The 22,984-nt window shown below is 40.7% G+C and overlaps 1 long non-coding RNA gene across 4 annotated transcripts in view; it reads right to left on the bottom strand.

Moving 5' to 3' along the window:
- Positions 1–283: 283 nt before the first annotated feature.
- The window catches only part of LOC137635481 (uncharacterized), a 118,111-nt gene continuing 95,410 nt past the window's right edge, over positions 284–22,984 (bottom strand). For 2 of the 4 annotated variants that reach the window (XR_011042688.1, XR_011042689.1), the window contains exon 4: positions 289–424. This is a non-coding gene — a long non-coding RNA (uncharacterized lncRNA). Of the gene's footprint in view, positions 425–22,984 lie in introns of all 4 variants that reach the window. The other 2 variants (XR_011042687.1, XR_011042686.1) reach the window with 2 other exon arrangements.

Genomic DNA, 22,984 nt, shown 5'->3' with positions numbered 1-22,984 from the left:
AAACCCCGTCAATGTTTCCAAATGAATCATACGTAGTAAAGGAGACATTGCTGATGAAAAGATGTGGATGCTGATTACCCTCTGTCCTTGACTAACTTATAATCCTACTCTGAAGCATTCCTCTAGCAAAATATAATTATATTATTTTATAAAGAAAATTCATATAATTTCAACAGTATTCTTTCATAAGAATAGTATCTGTAATAAAAAATAAAATACTGTTGCCAGCAATCACGGTCAATATAGTTCACTGGAAGTAGCATTGAACTCACCTTTTAATTCTTCTTTGATATTCAAGATTTATCCTCTTGCTATTACGCACTCTCTCAGGCTTTCGGAAATTTCATGTGTTTTTCTCACTTTTTTTAAGCACTTGTTGTTCCTGGTTCATCACTGTTACTATAAATGTCCCTGCAGTAAGGTTCTGAAATGCAAAGGAGATTGAGTACAAATAACTTAAGATGGATATTGTCACCTGTGTTTGGGCACCTGCATTTTATAGCCTTTTTATTTCATTCAAGAATGTTAAGTACACTAACATGCCAAGGGCACTCTACAAATCCTGGACGTTAATTTTTTTATCTGACTTCTTCAGAACAACCAGGGGTTGCAGGAATGTCAATTACCCTATAGTACCAGTACCAGAATCTGACTAACCACACAGAAACCTTGGTTACTTCCGTTGGATATATTCATATCATAGTGAAGAGTTATAAATTAATGTTTCCTATGAGAAAGTATAAATTATACTACTAAAAGTGTCCAATCTTAATGCATGCATAGCAAGGTAAAAAATATATTTCTGGTACTTTTCCTTCTTAGGTAAAATCACAGAAAATGCCTGGTTAATCCTGTTGGAATTCCCGGAGGTTCCAATATGTGTTGAATGTTCTTGGCACGTCATCATACCGCTGATGAAGTGTGGTAGCGAGGTAAATGGAGAACGTTGGCCAGAAACATCGACCCCACATAAAATTGGGAAAAGATGCAGACAAAGAAGAAGATGTACTTACTGCAGAATATTTACACTATTGAGAGCGCTTCTAGAAGGTTATAATCACTGCCATTTTTCTCCTCAAAAAGCCACTAAAATTTTTACAATGCTTCCATAAGGGTAAGATCCCTGGTAGTACTTTCCTTAGACAACGTCCAGAGTGTTTATAACGCTTCAAAAGGCTAAAATTACTTGCTACTGCACTACGAGCACTCAATGGAAATCCTCTGTACCATTTTACAACGCTTCCAGAAGGCTAAATTCACTGTTAATTCTTTCCTCGGACAGCCTCCACTACAGTTACAACATTTCAAGAAGTTCAACATAACTGGTTATACCATCACTTCCACTTACTCCATATCCTCTAATATATTTGCAACACTTCCAGAAAGCTAAAATTCACTGGCTGCCCACCACAGTAACATAGTGTAGAGCGTCTAAAATGTTTAGAACGCTTCCAGCACCCTAAAATTACCAGAACATACAATTACTGCCCATCCTATACAACGTTTACTATGCTTCCAGAAGGCTAGATCCACTGGATACACCACCACTTTTATTCAATGCACAGCCTTTACGACCTTTAGAACGATTCCAGAAGTCTAAAATAAATACTAGAGCTTTGATCAGACAGCCTCTATAACGTTTAAACCGCTTACAGAAGGGTCACATCATTGGCAATTCTTTTCTCAGACTGATTCAACAGAACCAATTGCACTTACTGCATATCAGCAGCTTCAACGTTTACAATGGTTCCAGATTGCTCAGATCATTGGCAGTTCTTTCCTCAGATAGGTTTCACAATGTAAATAACGCATCCAGAAGGCTAAAATCCCTATCCACGGCACCATATGCACTAACAGCATAGTGTCTACAACGTTTAACAACACATCAAGAAGGCTAACTTTTCTTGTTAGACCAATGCTTTTACTTACTGCATAGACTCTATATTATTAAGAATGCTTCCTGAAGGCTGAAATCTCTGGCTATACCCCCCAAAAGCACATACCACACGTCCTCTACAACGTTTATAACGATTCCAGAATGCTAAATTTAAGAGCTATACCACCACTTGCATTTATTGCAGAGAATTTATAATATTTAAAATGCTTCCAGAAGGATAGAATTACTGTCTGCGCCACCACATGAACTTACTGCAGAGCCACTCTAACGTTTACAACGGTTCCAGAGGGTTGAAATCACTGCCTAAAACACCACATGCACTCACTGCACATTATCTACAATGTATACAACGCTTCAATAAGGCTAAAATTAATGGCTACACCTCAACTTTCATTTAGTGCACAGCCTGTACAACGTTTACAACACTTCCAAAAGGCTAACATTACTTACTACACAACCACTTACTCTTACTTCATAGCCTTTACAACGTTTTCAATGCTTTCAGAAGGCTAAAATAACATTCTACATTACCACTTGTACTTTTAGCAAGGTTCTACATCGTTTAAACACTCCCAGAAGGCTGGGGTCACTGACTATACCATCAAATGCATTTACTGCACAACATTTACATCTTTCAGAACGCCTCCACAAGGCTAAAATGCTTAGCTGCACTATCTTTTGCACTTAGTACACAGCCTGTACAACGTTTAATAAGCATCAAGAAGGCTAAAATCACTCCCAGGTCTCAAATCAATGGTAATTATTTTCTACAATGTTTAGTATGTTTCCAGATTGGTAAAATCACTGGCGAGAACACAGCATTCAATCACTTCAAAGGCTCTAAAACGATTACAAAGCTTCCTGAAGGTTAAAATTAATGGCTGCAACACCATTTGCAAATACTGCACAGCCTCTATAACTTTTAGAAGGCTTTCAGAATGATGAAAATCACTGCCAGCCTCTATAACGTTTACAATGTTTCCAAAGGTTAAAAGTAATTTCTACACATCCAGTTTCATATATTGCACATCGTCTGGAATGTTTACGAAGTTTCCAGAAGGGTAACAATACTAGCTTCACAACCACTTGCACCTACTGCTCAGCGTTATTACACCTTCCACATCAATGTAATTATTATATATATTTTCATGACTGTTTTCCCTTGTATACCACTTTCCTTTGTCCTTTCTCAGAAACTTGTTTGCTTTACTTTTACACTCATTTTCTTACTGGCTCCACCCATCCTAAATTTCTTCGACCCCTAGATGTAACTTTGAATCAGTCTCCACTCAGCAATTAAACCAAGGACTTTAAGTGTCCGGCAAGTAAGCAGTCCCCTTTATTGTAATGCATCTATAACCTAAGTATAAGTGATATTATTGTCAGGGTTTAATAACGAATTGTGCTTTTGTTTCAAGTGTTCTCAATTCCCAGTGTGATTGCTTTTCTAGACTTGGTTGTTGTTTGTCATTTGTCATTTGCCATTTGTCCTATTGTGTCATTCCTGTCCTTTATGACTTTTGTGTTCCTTTTATATGGACTTTAAGTTTAATTGTAATGTTTTGTGAATAATTTTTGCATTATTTAATTTAAATTTTGTTAGATCTTATTCTCATTCAAATACCTTTATTTTAGTATTATTAATATGGTCCATTGAACTCACATGCTAAAATGGTAAATTACCCTTCTCTCTCACGACTGTAATAATATTATGGGGGCCTGTCCGGGATTTTTTTTGCTAAACTTCTTGGGAATGTAATAATTGACAATATCGTTAAGAATCAGTTGTTTGTTTATGTAGTTGGTGATTCGTTATTCAGTCTTACGTGATATAAACATCCTGAGTTATAGTTAGTTAGGGGACTGTTTCTGTGTTTGCTAGACCGCTGAAGAATCCATTTCTATTGTGCATAAATCTTTCGGTGACAGAAGGTGGCCACTTATGTTTTAGTAAATGACTGCCGGTAACCTTGTCATGGTTTCCCCACCCCCCTCCTCTCATAAGCGAGCCTCGGTGCGTGGGTTTAAAAGTTAATCTGTGGTACCATTGTTAAAAATTAATTTCTCTCGAATCATTCGTGACTTTCACGTGCTTATAGTCTTTCCCTGGGTCCTTAGATACCAGTCTCTTGCATTATTCTTTTTCTGTAAAGTGTAATGAATCTTGATAATGCCTCGACATATGTGTGTGAAGTTACCGTTCAAATCAAATTGCAGTAAGTTACGGTTGTTAGCTGAGCGACAGTACTTCCTTTTGACTTCACTTTGGTTTGAACCGGGAGTAATATTCTTCAGTCCGTCCATATTCATTCTCCTTTTCCCATATCTAAAATGTTTTGTGTATAAATATTAGTCTAATCTGTTACTATTTATGTGTGGTTTATGGTTTTATGAGTGGTCAATGCTTAACTAAGTGCGCTGCAATTTAAGAATTGTAAAACTCTATTTCAAGTCTTTATATTGTTCTTGAAATTTCTTTTTAATTTTCACAATGGCGAAGTCTGATACTCAATAGTTTGTGGTGGATCCTTTTTCTGAATTGCATGCCATTACCGATGCTAGGATGTCTGAATTAATGGAAGTAGCTAGGCATTTAGACCTTTAGGTACGTTCTACTATGCGTGAGTTTAACATAAGGAAAGTGATAATTGCTCACTATATACATATTGGAACCTCAGGTGACGAAGCTATGCAGTATCTTGTTCCAGAAACCCCTTCCCTTACATTTTAAAAACAGCTAGAGTTTGAACGTCTTGCAGTCGAGCGTGAAAAAGCTCAGTTAGCTTTAAGAAAGGAAGCCGCTGAAAAGAGACGTGAGTTTTTTTAAATGGAGAAAGAGAAAGAAAGAGAAAAATTTGAAATGGAGAAAGCTGAGTTAGAATTTCCAGCTAGGGAAGAAAGAAAAAAGTTTGAAAGGGAGAAAGCTAAATTAGAATTAGAATCTAGTTTAACTATCAAGGTGGAACCTGAGAGGGCTTCAATCAATCTTCAGAATAGGCAAATGAAGAAGAGTTATCTCTCTTTGACCTGACTAAAAATATAAAGTTAGTTACCTCATTCACAAAGTATGATTCAGAGGATTATTTTCGGGTATTTGAGGAAACTGCTAATCACCTTAATTGGTCTGCTGAACAGTGGGTATGGCTCCATAAACCTAAATTGTCAGGAAAAGCTGCTCAGGTTGTTAGGCATCTGGATGACACTAAGGATTATAACCAGGTTAAGAAAGCAATCTTAGATGCATTTTCCATAACAGAGGAAGGATAAAGACAAGCTTTTCGTAACCTATGTAAATCATATATCCAAACTTTCCTAGAATCTGCTTCAGACAAGCTTAGAGCTATCAAGAAATTGCTTTAGTATGCTGAAGTAACTTCTCTTGAAGAACTGATGAATTTAATGGTTCTTGAAGAATTTAAATGGAAACTTCCCATTAATGTAATGCTCTATATTGAAGATAGGCAGGAGAAAGATTTACTAAAGGCTGCTTCCTTGGCTGACACTTATTCCTTAATATATAAGTCTATTCCTAATAAAAGAGCTGAGATTTTTGTAAAACCAGTTTAAGGAAAATCACAGATTTCGGATGATAATCCCAAAGGTTCTGATAATCCTAAATGTAGTTTTTGTAAGAAAGAAGGACATACTATTCGTAATTGTAACGACCCTAAATGTAAAGGATCTGATAACTACCGTATTGTTTTTATGAAACCCAACGTAAAATTTTCAACCTTCCTGAGTAAACCTGTTTTGCATGTCCAAGCAAATATACCAGATTTGTTTGATGATTTTAAGTATGAAGGTATAATAGCCTTGGGGGAGAAAAACAGAAGTCTAAGGTCACTATATTACGAAACACTGGAGCTGCTTTAACTTTGTTGCATAGTAAGGCTTTACTTAATGTTGAGAATAATCTAACTGGTGAGAAGGTGGTTGTAAGGGATCTTACTGGAATCTCATCCTTTTCCCTTGCCAATGTCTACCTTGATTGTCCACTTGTAAAAGGGTAAGTTAAACTAGGGGTGATTGATACAGAATTGCTGGTAAAAGTAGTTTCATTGCTACTGGGTAATGATTTAGCTGGGAAATTAATTGTACCAAATTTAATTGTCACTGATAACCCCATGGATGATAGGGTAGTTTTGGACAAACTTTTGATGGATAATGAGAAGGTAGATCTTGAACAAGCCCCAGCACATATAGTCACTCGGTCCCGAGCAGGAGAAAAGTAGTAGATAGTGATATCTTAACTAAGGTAATGTCTAGAGATAAACTAGAAGCTGCCCAGAGGTCATATCAATCTTTTTCTTGTTTGCATGATAAGGCTGTTCATATAAAATATTTGAATAAATCCCCATCTTTTTATCATAATAATGGTATCCTAATGCGTTTTACCGTCCTTCTAACTATTCAGATCTTGATACTTGGAATGAGAAATACCAAATTGTTGTTCCTTCTTCAGTAGGCACTCATATAATGGAAATTGCACATGATGGACCAGGTGGTCATTTGGGACCATACAAAACTTACTATAGAATACTTGATAAGTTCTATTAGCCAAATTTGAGTAAAGGCGTAGGAGATTTCATAAAGACAGGTCATGTATGCCAAATAGCTGGCAAACCTAACCAAGTAATTCCTAAAGCACCTTTACAGCCCATGTTAGTTCCACATGAGCCCTTTGAGAAATTAGTAATACACTATGTTGGACCCTTGCCTAAGGTGGTAACCAATATTTATCAACTCTTATGTGTCCTAGTACTCGTTTTCCAGAGGCCATCCACTTCAGAATATATCTGCCGTAAAAATAATGCTAAACACCTTTCAAGTTTCTTTACTACTTACGGGATCCCCAAGGATATCAAAACTGATCGTGGTTCTAACTTTACACGTAAACTCTTTTCAGAAATCCTTAAGGAATTAAATATAAAACATAGCTTATCATCTACATATCATCCGGAATATCATGGAGCCCTTGAACGATGGCATCAAACATTTAAAAGTATGTTAAAAACGTTTTTGTTTATAGAGCAATCTTAATTGGGATGAAGGAGTAAAGTTTTTGTCGTTTGCTATATGTGAGTTCCCCTAGGAATCCCTTGGTGTTTCTCCATTTGAATTGGTATATGGGAGATTATTGAGAGGACCCCTTGCATTAATTAAAGATTAATGGTTAAAGCCCCCAGACTCTAATCAGACTGTAACTGTTCAACAATATTTGAGCAACTTTAAAGAAACCCTTTCCAAAGTCCGTAAAATAGCCAGTGAAAACTTAAGCAAAGCTCGAATTAAAATGAAAAATAGTTATGATAAAAAAATGAAAATTAGGAAGTTCAACCCAGGAGATCTGGTGTTAGCATATTTTCCTTTACCTAAATCCCCATTTTCCTCAAAATTCTTTGGTCTATATAAAGAAGTTAAAAATGTCAATAACCATACCTATGTGATTGAAACCCCTGATAGAAGGAAAAGTACTCAAATTATCCATGCCAATCTGCTTAAAAGGTATCATTCCAGGAATACTGAAACTGGTTATGGAAACAAAATTGTAAATGGTAACGTTAAGGTCAAGAACGAGAAACCTGAAGTAAGTGAACCTGAATTCATCTATTCGTGAAATTTTGTAGATAATTGTGCTGCTCTGAAAGACTGAAAACTCATGTCAACATCTTTCTCCTTTTCAATCAGAAGAACTTGAAAAGCCTATTTACTCTTACCCAGAACCTCATGGGAAAAACCCAGGTCAGTGTACAGTCCTCACCCATGGCATCAAACTTCTACTAGGAACTGCTCCCATAAGACAACACCCTTATCGCATCAGCCCAGCCCAGAAACTAGTGATGAAATAAGTGGAATATCTTCTGAGTGCCGGTTTAGCTATACCAAGCAAGTCACCATGGGCGTCTCCATGTCAATTGGAACCAAAGGAGGATGGCAGCATGCGACTGTGTACAGACTACAGGAGAGTAAATTCTGCTACTGTTAAGGATAGTTACCCTTTACCCCGTCTAGATGACCTTATAGACTCTGTGGGCCAAGCAGTGTATGTAGCTAAGATAGATCTCCTTAAAGGGTTTTATCAGGTGAAGTTAACATCTAGAGCCAAGCTTATATTGGCTTTCATAACTCCTTTCGGGTTATTCCAGTATGAACTAATGCCTTTTGGTTTAACAAATGCCCCATCCACATTTCAACGCATAATTCACTACACTATTCAGGGTTCAGAGGGAGTATTTGCATATCTAGATGATATATTGGTGATAGGAGATTCTTGGGAAGAGGTTATGAAACGTTTGAATATGCTCTTTGATAGATTAGGAGAAACCTAGTTAACAAAAAATTTACAAAAATGTGCTTTTGGTCAAGCTAGAGTTACTTACTTGGGACATATTGTGGGTGGAGGTAATGCCAGGCCTAAAACTGCAAATGTTAATGCCATTCTTGACTATCCACAACATAAGACTGGAGATTTTCGGAAGAGGTTTCAGATGGAAGAATTCCGGCAAGGAAAACCAACAGGTTGCCATACACCATTTCAGATACCGAGACATCCACAGCGTCTTTAGGAGTGGTTCTGAATACCAGAAGGATCCAGAGAAACTGGGTAAACCAGTCAGAGCGCTTGCAGCGGGACATCAACACTGCTTTGATGGTACGATGATAACTTTCAACCATACTGGTGAAAGCAGGGTTGTATGCATTGTTCTAAGGAAGAGTGATACCCAGGAGATTCGATAATGATGTCCACTTTTAATAGGTCAGATATACACGAGGCGGACGTTGCATTTTCCCTGTTAATGGCTTTATGAAAACAAAGCTTGTGATCCTTGCGAATGATGAATGACGTTCTTTCGAAGAAATGGAGGAAAGTTAGGGACAGCTAAATGCACTACCAGCTATTTGCAGTCGAAGGTGAAGTAGCTGGATTCCGTTATGGACAGCTTTCTATTGAAGAAGGCCAATGGGCGTGTAGAGCCATTAAACACCTGTTCGAGGACTGCCACAATAGTGACGTCAATAGCATCGGTGAAGAAAAGGAGAGGTCAATGTGGCACAGGAAAAGTAAGAGCAGCAGTGATTGATATGGCTTTCATTGCGTTGCAGAAGGCCCTTTCTGGAATACGACTGCACTTCAGGTCTCTTGACTTTCCTTTGAAGGAGGAATAGAGGGGGCAAGGTGTGGTGATTCATGGCTGGAAACGGTGATAATAGTTGATCATGCCTAAGATTTCTTGCAGTGCTTTCATGGTCGAAGCCGTGAGGAAGCTCTGAATGGCTGCTACTTTTCATGGAGAATTTGAACTCCTTCAGGAGAGAAGTGTTACCCTAAGAATGATACATCGTTGGCCGCAAAGTGCACTTGTCATGCAGTATCATAAGGCCATTCTGTTGTAGGTGGTTGAGTATGGTGCAGAGATGATGGAGGTGTACCTCTTTGGAAAAAGAGAAGAAAAGCATGTCGTCCACGTAACATTCACAGAAGTAGAGTTCTTCTAGGATGCTGTCCATGAGATGTTGAAAAGTGGTCCCAGCATAACAAAGGCAACAAAAGGAGCTATTGAAATTCTATGTACCCAATGTGGTGGTTATGGCAGTATTAGGATTTCCTTTGGGTTCAAGGGCACCTGATAATACCCCTTTAGGATGTAGAACGTGGAGAAAACCTTGGATTTGTGCAAGTAGGAGGTTACATCGGCGATGTATTGGAGAGTGCAGTGAACCTGTTCTGTCTGCAGTTCAGGGGCTTGTATTCCCAACACGGACGTAGAGTGCCAACTTTCTTCAGGACTATGTGAAAGTTTGATGATGATAGACTGGAGGCCTTTTGGCAAAGGTAATTTTTTTTTATTTTGACAAATATTTGTTTAGCGGTTGGCAATCGATACGGTGACAGACATAAGAATCTGTTGAAAACTGTGGCACCCGTCGTCTCTATATGGTTATAAATACCGTATTATTCTGAAACCATGGTTGTTTGACGAAATTCTTAAAGGAAAACATCTGGGTATAATGTGAGAAGTTGGGATTATGTATCCACGGGTGTGCTGATGTAAAAAGCTAGGGGAGAGGGGATAGGTTGGAAAGGTGTTGAGGAGAATGAATCCTTATTGACTAACCGTAGGTGAGCTACGTCAGCCAGGTGATGGAAATGGGAGAGGAAGTGCGCTCTGAGAATTGGCTATTTAACATCAGCAACGAGACACTTCCAAGTATATTTGGCGATTCTAATCAATAATAGGAGGGTTTTATAACCATGCATAGGTATCACAGATCCGTTGGCAGTTACCAGGTATATGTTGGCAGATTTAGACATACTACCTCATGGTCTGTAGAGTGGTCTTGGCATAAAAGAACCGTAAGCACACATGTCTATCAAGAATCACACAGCCGTACCTGCGTCATGTAAAACGAAAAGATTAGTGAAGGGGGAAGCCACCGCCACTAGTTATGGCATACATATGTAATGATTAGAATAGTAATATTACATGTTTAAAACAAATGACGTAATATGTCATGTTGGTTGGAAGAGCTGGCCGTGAGATTTGCTATGGTCAACTCAAATTGTAAACAGGATGTAAGATGCTAAGTTGTCATTCTTTCTTAGTGTCAACACATTGTCTCTTCGTGTGAAAGTTTGTGACGTCACCGGATGCAGGTGTCTTCCGATTCCGTCACTTAGCCAAATTAAAGCAAGTGTACGATATTTGGGATATCAGTAATTTGTTCAGTTCATATAAAAACTTCACCAGAATTGGTCATGTGGACCAACACAGCTTCCTCCAGTGATGGAGATGTTTAACTCAGTTGTTATTCACAATAAAACTTAAAAACTACTAAAATGTGTTCAGTAAACCATTCAAATACATTTGAAAACAACTCATACTCAAATGTGTGCTTAAGACAGTAGCACACCAATACATATACATTTTTATCCACTGACAACGATTCGCAAATTTCTTCGTAGCTGCCCTGAATTTGAAGTAGTAGTAGACTAACTGCGGCTGATGGGTGTCGGTAAGTGACTGACCAGGTCGGTGGTTGAGGTGTAAACAAGGGGTGGTATGTACGGGTGGTGGGCTGCTTTGTCGCCGCTCTGGCACGTCAGAGGGTGTGCGACTGTGTCTTATGGCACCCACGTTAACTTCGGTCGAAGTTGAATAGTTCGTACACCTCCTTAGAAATGGAGGCGTAAGGGGAGGTCCAGAAGGCACTGAAGTGGCTGTCCATAAGGCATTGACTTTGGTCATCAGGAACTTCTTGGGCAAAATATGAACATTGGTGATGACATACGTACAGATTCGTGTAAGCACGTTGCACAAATTACATTAAGTAAATTCACTTCACAACCAGAAACGCCTCATTAGGAAGCAGGTGAACAATACATGGTCATGTCCCTGAGAGAGAGCGAAGCCATATAGTCCCAAACGTTATTGTGAGCTAAAAAAGTTTAGCTATGTGGGTGGTCGCTGATAGCGAGTACTGCTCTAGGACGTATGATCTGAGGTCTTCAAACATTATGGGGTGTCCCCGTCTTTTCACAGCCAATTGGAGATTTCAGGGAAGTGTTCTCAGGGATGGTAGCGTAAACATATTCAGCTTTAGTGTTTGACAGGGTTACGCTCTAAAAGCAAAACTTGACTTCAACATTTGGGAATCAGGTTAAAGTCGCCCAGGTGTGGTGTTAATGGCTTAGTCAGTGTCTGAGGACAGCATCATCAAGGAGTAAGGCACGGGAGGTAGTTTAACACTCCGGTGGTCAACAATATGCCGAAGAGCTGTTAAGTTGTAACTGAGAGACTTGTAAATGCAACTGGACTTTATTTAGTCAGAGCATGAATATTTATATAAACTTTTCCAGTCAAGAAAGGCACATTTGGGAGTCGGTGGGTCGTTTCTTAGCATCTTTATTGAATGTTCAATTAATAAATCGCAAATTGGTGTCAAGGGACACTATAGTCAGTATAGGAATGTGATATCTTATAATCCTTAGTGTAGTGTTCTTGGTCATTTATTTTTCATACTTTATACATATGACACGTGGTTTGTTCTAAAAAACAAGCCTATCGCATATGTAGATGATGCTACACACTTTGCATTAATTCCATATTTTAAATGTAGATATCGGATTGCTGAATCCCTTAAAAGAGATCTAGTTAAAATAATCTCATGGCGCAAGTTATAGGGCTTGAAGTTTAATCTTAACTAAACTCAGAGTATTCTTGTAAGTAGAACAAGGACAATGGCTCCTTAACATAAAGATCTCAGCATTGATGATGTTTCTTAATTTTTTTATGACGCTTATAAACATTTAGGTGTGATTCACAACAGCAAATTTACTTTTCACAAACATATTAGCTCTGTATCATCTTTCAATTCACAGAAAACTGGTTTTTGAGCTATTTTGATATTTTCAATAATTGATCTACTCTGGAGACTTGTTTTAATTCTTAAATTTTATATTGTTTCGAATAATGTTCTTCTTCCTGGTCTTTAGCTGTTGATTCTCAACTGAATTTGTTGGACAGAAACTTACGGTCTATTAAATGTCTTGTTCTTAATGTAGATATTGATCTCTGGCACCGTAGTTCAATTAGTTGGTTCTGTATGTTGCATAAAATGTTTCATATTTCTGATCATCCTTTACCTTCATATCTTTCCAGACAGATACCTCCTGTTCGTAATACTAGGCATGCAGTTAATTCTAATAGCCTTGCCTTCAAAATCATGAGGCTGAATACTAATAATATTTTAGAAGATTTATTGCTGTTTTGACCATGATTTGGAATGATCTTTATCGGTAAGTTGAATCGGTAGACCTTCAAAAGTTCAAACTTGCAACAGAGGTTTCCATGCTGAACTGGCTGATATAAGTCTTTTTATAGTTTATATATGACATATCTGTTTTGATGTTTTTACAGTTTATAAAATACTTTATTGTTAATTTTTCCTCATTCGGTTAACTATTTCCTTATATCATTTCCTGACTCCGCTATTTTTCCCGTTTGGTTTATAGCTTCTTGCTTTTCAAAGAGGGGTTTTTCCTTATCTAATAATAATAATAATAATAATAATAATAATAATAATAATAATAATAATAATAATAATATATTAGGAAATAGTGTATGAATACAAACATTGCTAAGACAATATAGAATTTAGATGAATTCAATTTCAAGTTAGAATAGGTAAAGAAGATTTATCGTATTCAATATCAAAGATGCACGGTACGGTCGAGAATAAGATTGATTGTAATTTTGAAAGATTCCCTGAGGGTTATGGTTTGGAGCATAGTTTTGAAAGGGAAGATATGGTATGTAAGTGAGTTTCAAGTGCATTAACTAAAAAAAATAAAGAAAGGTCCTATTTAAGAAAATCTTGGTATCATAGGTGGGTTTTAAAAAAAGGCAATAAATGAAATAAGGATACAAAATTTATATAAAAAGAATTATTTGTTTAAAAGTTAATGTCTATCTAAAATATTAGTAGGAGTAAAAATATAGTTTTTATATAACTGTATATATTTTTTTTGGACGGAACTAATCTAAGGAATAAAGGGCATTATACCACAAATGTTTCGCACACGATCATTCAGTGTTTTAATTTTTTCATTTTTTTTTGTATATCTTGCTCTCTCCCCGCACATTTCAAAGAAGCAGTTTACGCTTGGCTTTTCTTGTATTAGCTGGTTTGATTTTGTTGACGTTTTTGCTTGCAAGTAATTGTATATAGGCTCGTTATCCGTTAAAAAAGTTTAGTTTCATTCGTAAAACCTTTCTGATATAACCTAACAGCACAATCACAAAATTTCAGACCACAAAAGGAACAGCTCCATCCCTCCTTTCTCCTTAATGCTGCACCATAATGTTTGGTGATACCTCCCTTGATTTATGTCTCTGTCTCTCTACCACATTCATAGAAGTAGGGAGGAATTTACTTGATTTCAGTGCAGCAAGATTCAGTTTCAGAGAAGGGGCATATACTAGTCGCTATCAGCAACGACACTTTTTGGGAAATCTACAATTTCTTTTTTGAACAAAGGGATACCCCAATATCGTACTACGCCCCAAATACATATATCCTGGAGCAGTACTCACCATTGCAAGCCGTCCATATAACCAAGATTTTTAAGCTCTCTCTACAACCCTTTGTGAATCGAAAGTCTTTGCTTGCACTTGGGGAAATCATAATCTAGTTCACTTTCAACTTGCTACAAATAGCTCTCCTCAGGTGGTGAAACTACTTTGGGCTCTTTGGGTACCACGGCTGCCCAAACCTGTATGTGCTGCCGTCCCTAATGTCAACATTTTACCCATGAAGAACCTGGTGACCAAATTCGACACACTTATGGAGAACCAATTCACCATCTTCAATTCCTCAATCAATACCCTAAATAAGATGAAGAGGACAACTATTCAACATTAACTGAAGTTGACCTGAATGCAGTATGATAGAATATGGTAGGACACAGACACACACCCCGCGATGTGTAGAAGGGGTAACAAAGGCACCGACCACCAATATGTTCCACCCGTATCTCACACCACAACCAGTGACCTTTCTAGCCACTGACTGACGCGCATTGCCCGCACATATGTTACTGCCACACGAAATTCATAGTAACTGTGTAAAAATGTGTAAACAGTGGACAGTGGCCTAAAGGCTTTTAAGAAGACCAGGGCTTTTGGCAGTGGCCTGCCCTCTCTGCACTCTTTTGTATTTACATGATGGAAGTACAGAAAGAAGCTTTTGGTAGACAACTTAGTCTGTCTAAGCCTACCAAAGTCCAAATAGTAGCTGCCAACCGATCTGTGATCTCCACCTATTTTAAGGAGCCCTTTTGTTATATTTTGTGAGTGACAAATATAATTTAAAGTTTCTCTTTGCTAATATCCCATTGATAATCCTCGATGTGGATTTCTTCACCAATTTCCACCTCCTGGATGAGGTTGCTCACAAACAGTTAGTTAACACAGACTCTTACTCGTCGACACTTGTTCAACACACAACCTCCAAAATTACTCCCCACATCAGCGCACCCATGGATACCTACGCCCACCTCCTCACATCATACTCAGAAGTTTTTCTGTCCTAAACTTCACAAAATGCCCACCATTCCCACTAAACAAAGTATTGATCACCATATCAAGACAACAGGGCTATCAGTGTTTGCAAAAGTCAAGTGTCATCTGTCGAATTATTTTGGAGTCACTGAAAAATGTTTGCCGATTTGAAAGAAATGTATCTTTGCCAAAAGTCTGTAAGCTCATGCCTATTGTCCTTACATATAGTCCTACAGTAAGAAAATTCCCTGCACCCATGTGGGGATTACTGGCACATGAACAAGCAGACAGAATGGATTAACTACCTCCCAACAAAACCTTGTCACAATTACCTCCTACTCACAACAAAGCAAAGCCTGTATCCATGCTTGACTTACTGGAAGGGTGTCATCAGATGTCCATGAACTCATAAGACATCCCTAAGACTGCCATCACCACCGACTTCAATACATATAGCTACAACCATACGGTTTCAGCCTTAATAGTGAAGCAGCTACTTTTAAATGGCTTTTTTGTCAACCTCCACTTCAGAGTATGTTACAAGGGCGACATACTTTTGTCTTCTTCCTTCAAAGAGGAACACCTCCTTCACCTGCGTGTCATGCTCGACTGCCTACAATTGAACGGCTTTGCAGTGGCGTCCGACAAGTGTACCTTTGTTGTCAACGAAGTATCCTTCTTTGGGTACCGCATCACTCCTGAAGGAGTTCATCCCTTCCCTGAGAGAGTACCAGCTGTTCAGAACATCCCCACACCCTCGACCATCAAAGCAATGCAAGAATTTTTGTTCATGGTCAACTATTATTACTGGTTCCTTGTAGCCATCGTCGCTACTCTCGAGCCATCTATGTCTCTCTCAAAGACAAGTCATAACAGCTTTCTGCACTACAAAAAATGCCCTAACAAACATGGCTTTCACTAAGTTTTTTGGGGTTACCTGATCTTTCCCTTTTCTCTTTGATAGTAGAAACATTATAATTGTTGTAGTACTCAAGCAAGGGGTCATAGGGTAACCACACTCTTTGGCTTTTTCGGTAGGAAGCTGTCTAGTGTGGAATCTGAGTACTCCACATTTGACCAAGAATTGAGGGAATTGCATATGTTCCACCACCTCAAAGAATTTTGGCCGTTTGTCATTCGCACGGACAACATGGCTTTGGTGCACTTCTTCACTCGAAGGTCTGAGGATTGGTCCGCTCGTCAAAGTCTAAATCTCTCCAGCACGTATGAATGCAATTGCACCCTTCAGCTCGTCCCTGTGAAATTGAATCTTATTTCCAATAATATTTCAAGAAATAATTAGCAGCTATTCATCTGGGATTACCATGCATTGGGAAAATCCATACGAAAAGATCCAATGTGTCAAATATGTAGGACAACTACATTTTTTTATAAGACTCTTTTTTCAAAGGTTTTATTCAAGAAGACAAATGAAGTGACACCACATAAAGAATGAACACATTGAAATAATGTCAACCTTTTTCAGAAATACGACCTAGTTTTACTAAAACTAACAGTCGTCTATGTCACATTTTGAGAGTAATGGAAGTGGGGGAAGGGGGTTGGTAGAAGGTTTTTAGTTGTATCTTTAACCCTGTTGGGCTATTACAGTAACTCAAAGATGAATATGTTCTCATTGGCTATAGTTTCCTAATCATATTAGAAAATACAAAAATAATAGAGAACCACATACATTCTGAATTGCGGCTGAAGTTAAAGTGAGAGTTGCTCTACCTGGCTAGTAAGTGGAACCTACCCTCCACATGCCAACTTCATTAAAAGTTTAAATGGACATTCAGGTTTGCTGAAGTAATAATTCTATTAAATGACGATAGTTTGTATTTTGGTAGGAGCAACTTCTTGATAATAAACCATATATAATTTCTACACAAAGAAATAGAAGCCTAACACTATTGACAATAGATAACAATTTATACAAAACGAAATAACATCTTAGCGTTTACATATGACCATTTCTGAATTGACTGAACTCGTGACTGAACAAGTGACAACAAACTTGAGATAATGTTCAGTGCTCCAACAAGCACCAACTCTTCAAACAAATCTACAACAATGCAGCTCAATCAGAAATCAAGCCATAGTTTTTAATCTATTTTAAATATCACTTCATGTACACGTGAATACCTATTTATCAAAAGAAAGAGGACATGATATTGAAACAAGTAGCAGATATTTTAATAGTAGCAGGAGTGTAAAATATCTTTAGGAAGGGCCAGAAAATCAAAGATTTCGATTCTCTGGTGATATTGTTATTGTGACGGTGCCGAGTAAGGGTGTGAACTCAAAGGCAGATTGGAAACGACTGAGTTATTTATTAAGGAACACTCTGCTTTATATACAAAACCTCAAGGCAACAAGACGTGACATGTTCGAGAGACAGACAATGATACAGAGCAAAACCGGAGACATGATCATTCAGGTTCTTTTTAGTGTGAGGGAGGAGCGAAGATACTAGCATAATATATACAAAAGAAATTATGTACAATTGTGTGAAACACGGTTGGTACATGGCTCTCCCCCTAAAAATGACATACTGTACATGCTAAATAGGGCACCCTGATCTAGAGAGGCGAACTGTAGGCGGGTCATCTGGCAGAAGATGAGCGAGTTTTAGACGATCAATGGAGACCCAGTTTTATTTGCCCCGAATGTTTAGGAGGAATGCTTTCGGACTGCGTCGGATCACAAGGAAAGGGCCCGTGTAAGGGGGTGTTACTGGTGGCTTGCTGGTGTCGTTGCGCAGGAAGACTTGCGTTGCAGAGTGCAAGTCTGTTGGTATGTGATGCTTCGCTGGGGGCTTGTAAGTCTGGCGGCACGGAGTAAATTTTCCTACGACGTGACGTATGCGCTGGAGATCGTCGGAGGAGGTTGTAGAAGGAAAAAACTCGGCAGGGACGACCAACGGGTCGCCATACACCATTTCGGCTGGCGAGACGTCGAGGGCGTCTTTAGGAGTGGTCCTTAGTCCAAGGAGGACCCAGGGAAGCTGAGTAAACCAGTTGCAATCCTTGCAGCGGGACATCACAGCTGCTTTGAGGGTGCGATGAAAATGTTCAACCATTCCATTGGCAGCGGGGTTGTAGGCCGTTGTCTGATGTAGGGTGATGCCCAGGAGATTCGCTAATGACGTCCACAATTGAGAGGTGAATGTGGTTCCCCTGTCAAAAGTAATATGCTCAGGGATACCGAATCTTGAAATCCATTCAGAGAGTAAGGCAGATGTACATGAGGCGGACGTTGCAGTTTCAATGGGAATGGCTTCAGGCCAAGGAGTGGAGCGGTCGATGACGGTAAACAGGTAACGATGTCCTTGTGATGTGGGTAGGGGGCCTACAACGTCGACGTGAATGTGTGCGAAACGACGATGAGGTTGAGGAAAGGTGCCCACTCCTGAATCCGTGTGTCGATGTACTTTGGAAGTTTGGCAAAAAGTACAGGCACGGACCCAATCCTTAGCATCCCTAGAAATGCCGTGCCAAATGAACTTTGCCTTCAGCAGCTGTGCAGTAGAACGGCACGAGGGATGTGAAAGGCCGTGGATGAAATCAAACACCTGTCGGCGCATGGGAGCAGGAATCCAAGGTCGCGGTCTACCAGTACTGACATCACAGAGGAGGGTGGTGTTGGATTCTTCGAGGGGAAAATCCTCCCAACGGAGGGACGTGCAGGCTGTCCTACAAGCTTGATACTCTGGATCCTGTCGTTGGGCTTCAGCCAGGGCGTTGTAATCCAATCCCAGTTGAACGGCAGCCAACGTGTTTCTTGACAGGGCATCGGCAACGGGATTCATTTTCCCAGGGACGTGTTGGAGGGTGCAATTGTGTTCAGCCACGGCGGAGAGATGTCGGCATTGACGGGCGGACCAGGCGTCAGACTGTCGAGTGAAGGCGTACACCAGAGGCATGTGGTCTGTGCGAATGACGAAGGGCGTACCTTCTAAGAAATGGCGAAAGTGACGGACAGCCAAGTGCACCGCCAGCAATTCTCGAAGGTAGAATAACCCGATTCTGCCTCGGACAGTTTTCTGCTGAAGAAGGCCATTGGGCGGGGCGAGCCTTTGACCACCTGCTCGAGTACTGCACCAATAGCGACGTCGCTGGCATCGGTGGAGAGAAGGAGAGGAGCGTGTGGGATAGGAAAAGTGAGAGCCGCAGCAGTTGATAGGGCCTTCTTTGCATTGCAGTAGGCTGCTTCTTGAAGGGGACCCCACTTCAAGTCCTTTGGCTTGCCCTTGAGGGAGGCGTAGAGGGGAGCAAGAGTGGCGGCAATGGCTGGCAGAAAACGGTGATAATAGTTGATCATGCCCAAGAATTCCTGCAGAGCTTTGACGGTCGAGGGCGTGGGGAAATTCTGAACGGCTGCTACCTTCTCAGGGAGGGGATGGACTCCTTCAGGAGTGATACGGTGCCCTAAGAACGACACTTCGTTGGCGCCAAAGGTACACTTGTCGTACCGGACTACAAGGCCGTTTTGTTGCAGGCGGTCGAGCACGATGCGCAGGTGACGGAGGTGTTCCTCTTTTGAGGAGGAGAACACAAGTATGTCGTCCACATAACATACACAGAAAGGGAGGTCCCATAAGATGCCATCCATGAGACGTTGAAACGTTGCCCCAGCATTACGAAGGCCAAAACAAGAGTAATTGAAGGTGTATGTGCCAAACGGAGTGGTGATGGCGGTCTTGGGGATGTCTTCTGGGTTCATAGGCACCTGATAATACCCCTTCAGGAGGTCGAGCGTAGAGAAAACCTTCGCTTTGTGCAGGTAGGAGGTTACATCGGCAATGTTTGGGAGGGGGTAGTGATCCGGTTCTGTTTGCATGTTCAGGCGCCTGTAATCCCCGCACTGACAGAGGGAGCCGTCTTTCTTCAGAAGGATGTGTAAGGATGACAATCATGGGCTGGAGGCCTTTTGGCAAAGGCCCAATTTCTCCATTTCGGCGAACGTCTGTTTGGCGGCTGCCAATCGTTCCGGTGCCAGACGTCTGAATTTTGCGAAGACTGGGGGTACCGCCGTCTTGATATGGTGATAAATACCGTGCTTGTCAGGAACCGTGGGCGTTTGGCGAAGTTCTTGACGGAAAACTTCTGGGTACGACGTGAGGAGGTGGGCGTAGGCATCCGTGGGTGCGCTGATGTGGAGAGCGAGGTTAGAGGGGGCGGGTTGAAGAGGGGTGGACAAGTACGAGTCTGCGTTGACCAATCGTCGGTGGGCGACATCGACCAGAAGGTGGAAATGAGAGAGAAAATCCGCACCGAGGATTGGCATTGTGACGTCAGCAACGAGAAACTTCCAATTGAATTTAACGTTTCCGAACGATAATGTGAGGCTCTCGTAACCGTAGGTGGGTATCGCAGATCCGTTGGCAGCTACCAAGCGGACGTCGGCAGATGTAGACAGACTTCGTTGTGCCTTGAAGAATTTCCTTGGCAAAAGAGAACGACAAGCACCCGTGTCTACCAAAAATCGCACGCCCGTTCCTGCATCCTGTAAAAGAAAAGATTAGAAACATGGGAGGCCACCGCCACAAGCGATGGCCTACTTACACGTTTTTTGGCCACTGACAATCATTGGCACAGTTCTTCGCGGTTGCCCCGAATCTGAAGTGGTAGTAGCAAAACTGCGGCGGATGGGAGGTAGTAAGTGGCTGTAGAAGTCGTTCGTTGGGGCGCGAGCGATTGGTGGGTGGTGGGCGGCTTCGTCGCCGCTTCGACACGTCACGGGGTAGGCGTGTATGTCCTACGGCATTCATGTCAGCTTCGGTTGACATTGAATAGGCATCCTCGTCGTCAGGGGTGGAGGCGTTGATGGAGTTCTTGAAGTGGCGGTCCATAAGGGCGTCGGCTTTGAACATCAAGTCCTTTATGGGTAAACTATCGACATCAGGTATGGCAGCGCGCACAGGTTCAGGTAAACGGCGTATCCAAAGGGCACGGAGTAGGTTCACCTCGCGAGGAGAGCCGTCTGCGGCAGGTTGAAGGAGAGCGATACTGGTCATTTCCCTGAGGGCAAGCGAAGCCCTTTGGTCCCCCAACGGTTGTTGCAAGAGCTGAAAAAGCTTTGCTATACGGGCGGCTGGCGACGCCGAGTACTGCTGCAGAAGGTATGATTTGAGGGCGTCATACGCTATTGGGGTGTCTCCTTGTTCACAAAGCCAGTCGGATATTTCTGGGAAGGTGTCCTCGGGTATCGCCGCGAGAACATAATCCGCTTTGGTGGTTGAGCGAGTCACACCCCTGATACGAAAGTGGACTTCAGCGCGTTGAAACCAAGCGAACGCTTCTCTGCTGGCGAACGGTGAAAGTTTCAATGGTGCGGCCGGGGCGCCAACTGCAGTAGAGTCTCTCTCCGTCATAGTACCAACGATGGAGGGGCGAGGGAGGTGGGGGTGGAAGGCAGTGGGAGCGAGTCGACTTCCGGGGTCACCAATGTGACGGTGCCGAGTAAGGGTGTGAACTCAAAGGCAGATTGGAAACGACTGAGTTATTTATTAAGGAACACTCTGCTTTATATACAAAACCTCAAGGCAACAGGACGTGACATGTTCGAGAGACAGACAATGATACAGAGCAAAACCGGAGACATGATCATTCAGGTTCTTTTTAGTGCGAGGGAGGAGCGAAGATACAAGCATAATATATACAAAAGGAATTATGTACAATTGTGTGAAACACGGTTGGTACATTATAAACAAGGGTGATCAGTGATAACAAGCATATAGTATTATCTCTGTGTTCCAAAATGGTAGTCTCTTGCTGTAGACTTACCATCTTTCAGGTGTGGGAAAGCGATGTTGACAAAGAGTATAGAGAACAAATGTAAAATTCACTACTGAATATAGTGTTATAAAGCAATCTCCTGTTATTACTTTTATAAATGATGAAAATAAGATATAAATAAGAATTCGATAGTGATTACTAAAGCTTACTGAAAAGAACATTATTAATTAGAATGACCAACTTTGCAGATATTAGGACTGATGTAATTTGTGAAGCCAAATAGGTGTGATGTGACCAAATAATTCAAACAAATAAAGGTGTAGTATAACGGGAAATCTTATTACTTTGAGATGACTGAATCACTGGCCAATTATTTCAGAAAGTCTTTGTGATAAAACTGAGAGACATTTCATGGCAGCAGGAACATGTCTTTCAACTATGATGGAAACTTCTTACTCAGCTGGTGAAGCCATCGTTGAAACACTCCCATAAGCTTAATATTATAAAGAAAATATCATCTGTAGTCCAATGATATATCCCAACATACTCTTACCAACAAGGGAGTTTTACACAAATTTTGCAAGCCAGGTGATGACCCCTTGAAACCTTTCTTCAAAAACAAGATCCTCAAGCACCCTGCCTCGCTTATGGTTTTGGGACTGTTTACTTTTTATGGTGTTGGGAAGCTAATTGTACTTCCTGCTAATGAGAGAGTGAACCAGTACAACCATCTGGAGTTATTGGCAGACAACCTTCCTGACTCTTTCGAGCAGACCATTGCAGAAGTTTTCATGCAGGATGGGGCTCCTGCTCACACGGCCAAACTTGTAACAGACTGGCTAAGGGACTGGGAGGTCAACTATTTCAATGACTGGCCAGGTAATAGTCCTGATATTAACCCCATAAAAAACTTTTGGGGGCTAATAAAAAAGAAGTTTTGTGATATGGACACCTCCTTAGTGCCACGTTTGGAATCTATTGTTTGCCAGCTTTTGGCCTCCATTCCAAAAAGAACCCTCCAAAACCTTGCACTTTCAGTCCCAGAACGTCTCAAGAATACGATAGAGAGGAAGGGATACTCAATTTACCCTTTATATGTACCATAATTCTACATTTCTACTAGAAAAATACCCTTCACCTTGAGTTTACAGGTTTCATTAAGGGAGGCGCCAACACATTCCGCTCATACTGTAGTTGACACAGAGGTAAACAAAAAAGATCTCAAGTGGGTGAGGAGAAGGGCAGCTTGTAAGGGTTTCGTGACCATCAGGATCATATCTCAGTTC

Source organism: Palaemon carinicauda, unplaced genomic scaffold, assembly GCF_036898095.1.
Source record: "Palaemon carinicauda isolate YSFRI2023 unplaced genomic scaffold, ASM3689809v2 scaffold13, whole genome shotgun sequence".
Taxonomy (NCBI): domain Eukaryota; kingdom Metazoa; phylum Arthropoda; class Malacostraca; order Decapoda; family Palaemonidae; genus Palaemon; species Palaemon carinicauda.
Note: the sequence above shows the minus strand (reverse complement) of the source record. Positions and strands in the feature narration are given on the sequence as shown.